This window comes from Lupinus angustifolius, chromosome LG08 (assembly GCF_001865875.1).
Source record: "Lupinus angustifolius cultivar Tanjil chromosome LG08, LupAngTanjil_v1.0, whole genome shotgun sequence".
NCBI lineage: Eukaryota > Viridiplantae > Streptophyta > Magnoliopsida > Fabales > Fabaceae > Lupinus > Lupinus angustifolius.
This window is the reverse complement of record NC_032016.1, coordinates 3,026,405-3,030,662: the sequence shown is the minus strand read 5'-3', so window position 1 is coordinate 3,030,662 and position 4,258 is coordinate 3,026,405.

The window sequence follows — 4,258 nt, the reverse complement described above, 5'->3', positions numbered from 1 at the left end:
TATATATTCTGGACAAAAGTATGTTAGACTATTAAGAAATGAAGAAAATCAAAGAAGAAGAGTATGAAGAAGGAAAATTAACTCGGCCTAAGAGAAGAGAATAGAATGAAGAAGAATTAGATGGTTGTAGGTAGTTGGAAGAGTTTCTATTTCTGGAATTTTCAATGTAGTTAAAGTAAGTAATCAAGACTATTTATAGTAAGCCTCTCAACCTAACATAACTGATTTTTGAATTACAAACTAACATCCCCCATGATTCAAAATCAGTTTACAACTACATTGTTCTCAATTACATTGTACAACTTTAACTACACAACTTCTATTCTTTACTGATCATTCTCCTTGATTGTGAATGCCCATCATCATCCTCAATTCTTTGAATCTTTCTGCCTTCAGAGCTTTGGTCATGATGTCTGCGATTTGTAACTCAGGTTTACAATGAGTTAGATTTATTTTTCCTTCTGCAACTTGTTGCCTTAGGTAGTGATACCTTGTCTCGATATGCTTGCTTCTGCCGTGTGAAACAGGGTTCTTAGCTAAGTCCATTGTTGACTTGTTGTCTATCAGTAATTCAATACCATTCTCATTCTTGATATCGAGTTCCAACAGAAGTGAAGTTAGCCATGAGGCTTGACACGTTGTAGCACAAGCAGCTATGTATTCAGTTTCACAAGTTGATAATGCTTTTTGCTTCTTAGAACACCATGAGATTGGGGCACCTCCCATCAAGAATATATATCCCATAGTGCTCTTCATGTCTAGGATGTCTCCACACCTATCTGAGTATGTGTATGCCACGAGTTTTGATATGGTTTTCTCATCTTGATGTGGAAAGACTATGCCATAGTTTAAGGTGCCTTTCAAGTATCACAAGATTCTCTTGGCTTCTAGCATGTGTGATTGTTTTGGTTTGCTCATGAACCTGTTGGTTACCCATACACCATAGCAAATCTCAGGTCTTGAGTGACATAGGTAGCTTAGGCTTCCTACAATTTGTCTGAATGTTGTTTCATCAGTAGCAACTTCTTCATCACAGTTTCCCAGCTTTAGATTTGTCTCAGCTGGTGTTTCAGTAGAGTTGCATCCTGTCATCTTGAATTTTTTTAGGACTTTAAGAAAGTATTTCCTTTGGTGCATGAACAAGCCTTCTTTAGTGTTATTGGAATTCCAGACCAAGGAAGTAAGACAATCTTCCTAGATTTGTCATTTCAAATTCTTTCTTAAGATTCCCTTTCAATTCTTCAATTAATTCATTTACACATGGTTTCCATGATATAACTTACATGTGGTATCATAACACTGTATTTAAGAACTTATAGTTTTCCATATATGATAATTTGATCTTAAATAATGAAAATATGTTCTTCAATATTTAAAGAACTAATATATAATTATTTCTGGTGCATTGTAATATTATGTTTCTCTTAATATATAACATAATTGTAAAAGTCAAGCATTGTTTACTTTATATAGTCTTTGGTGTTCTCATGTTAAGTAACACTGTGCAGAAACTATTTCACTGTTTCACTACAATATATTACATATATATATATATATATATAGAATGAAGAAGAATTAGATGGTTGTAGGTAGTTGGAAGAGTTTCTATTTCTGGAATTTTCAATGTAGTTAAAGTAAGTAATCAAGACTATTTATAGTAAGCCTCTCAACCTAACATAACTGATTTTTGAATTACAAACTAACATCCCCCATGATTCAAAATCAGTTTACAACTACATTGTTCTCAATTACATTGTACAACTTTAACTACACAACTTCTATTCTTTACTGATCATTCTCCTTGATTGTGAATGCCCATCATCATCCTCAATTCTTTGAATCTTTCTGCCTTCAGAGCTTTGGTCATGATGTCTGCGATTTGTAACTCAGGTTTACAATGAGTTAGATTTATTTTTCCTTCTGCAACTTGTTGCCTTAGGTAGTGATACCTTGTCTCGATATGCTTGCTTCTGCCGTGTGAAACAGGGTTCTTAGCTAAGTCCATTGTTGACTTGTTGTCTATCAGTAATTCAATACCATTCTCATTCTTGATATCGAGTTCCAACAGAAGTGAAGTTAGCCATGAGGCTTGACACGTTGTAGCACAAGCAGCTATGTATTCAGTTTCACAAGTTGATAATGCTTTTTGCTTCTTAGAACACCATGAGATTGGGGCACCTCCCATCAAGAATATATATCCCATAGTGCTCTTCATGTCTAGGATGTCTCCACACCTATCTGAGTATGTGTATGCCACGAGTTTTGATATGGTTTTCTCATCTTGATGTGGAAAGACTATGCCATAGTTTAAGGTGCCTTTCAAGTATCACAAGATTCTCTTGGCTTCTAGCATGTGTGATTGTTTTGGTTTGCTCATGAACCTGTTGGTTACCCATACACCATAGCAAATCTCAGGTCTTGAGTGACATAGGTAGCTTAGGCTTCCTACAATTTGTCTGAATGTTGTTTCATCAGTAGCAACTTCTTCATCACAGTTTCCCAGCTTTAGATTTGTCTCAGCTGGTGTTTCAGTAGAGTTGCATCCTGTCATCTTGAATTTTTTTAGGACTTTAAGAAAGTATTTCCTTTGGTGCATGAACAAGCCTTCTTTAGTGTTATTGGAATTCCAGACCAAGGAAGTAAGACAATCTTCCTAGATTTGTCATTTCAAATTCTTTCTTAAGATTCCCTTTCAATTCTTCAATTCCTTTTGAACTGGTCTATGTCACAAGTAAATCATCTACATATAAACATATGAATAAAGCATCCTTATTTCGATCACTCAGCTTGATGTACACACCATATTCCATTGTGCATTTTTGAAAACCAGACTCGAATATGAACTTGTCTATCCTTTTGTTCCAAGCTCTAGGGGCCTACTTTAATCCATAGAGAGCCTTGTTCAATATGAGTACTTTCTTTTCATTCCCTTTTCTGACAAAATCAGGTGGTTGTGAAACATAGACCACTTCTTCTAAGGGACTATTTAGGAATGTAGATTTTACATCCAATTGCCATAGACTCTAGTTCTTCCAGGTAGCAATAGCTACAACGAGTCTTATTGTTTCCAACCTTGCTACTGGTGCAAAGACCTATGAGTAGTCTAGTCCTTCTTTTTGCATAAATCCTTTAGCAACTAGCCTTGCTTTGTGTTTAGCTATAATGCCATCAGGTTTCAGTTTTACCTTGAAAATCCACTTGACATTAATTGGGTTCTTTGTTCTCCAAGTACTATCAATTATAGCTTCTTCAAGGTTGATGGGTTTTGCATCAGCAAATAGAGCCATATGTTGGACTATATCACCTTCTTGATCTATAACATCATCAGGATTCAACTCATAATATGCTAACCAATTTGGAGGATTTCTTGTCCTTGTAGGTCTGTTTCTACTTGGTTGAGATGCTGAGTTGGTGTTCAATCTCCTCTCATTCATCCCTACATCATCATCAGGTTCCTAGTCAATTGGTAGTCTTCCAAGGGAGTAGGATTTCATGCCATTTCCATGAGTTTAGCTCATCAGAGTATACATCCCTGCTGAAAGTCACTTGATTTGTCTCAAGGTTGTATAGTTTGTAGGAACCTGTGGAGTTGTAGCCTAGTAGGATCATTGCTTCAGCCTTATTGTCAAGTTTCTTTCTTAGCTGATCTGGTATATGTCTATAGCACAAGGACCCAAAGTTTCTCAAATGTTTAACATATGGTTTTGCTCCTGGCATGCCTCGTCAGGTACTTGGCCATTAAGTCTCTTGGTTGGACACCTGTTTAATATGTATGCAGCAGTGGCTGCTGCTTCTCCCTAGTATTCATGTGGAAGTTCCTTGCCTCTTATCATGCTCTTAACCATGTTCAAGATGGTTCTATTTCTCCTTTCTGTAATTCCTTTGTGTTGAGGTGTGTAGGGGCAGTTACCTCATGCACAATGCCTTGAGTTTTGCAGAACTCCTCAAATTCTCCTGAGTTGAACTCTCCACCACCATTTGTCCTTAGAATCTTTATGCACTTTCCTGATTCCCTTTCAACCAAGGCTTTGAATTGTTTGAATACAGAAAGTGTTTCACTTTTAGCCTTTAGTAGGGACATCCACAACTTCCTGTTGAATTCATCAACAAAAATGATGAAGTATTTGCTTCCTCCCAATGAAGGTGTGTTAAAAGGACCATACACATCAGAGTACACTACATGTAATTGTTCTTTTGCTCTTGATGAAGTGTAGGCATTGAAGGATGATCTTGTTTGCTTGCCTGAATTATTGGTAAT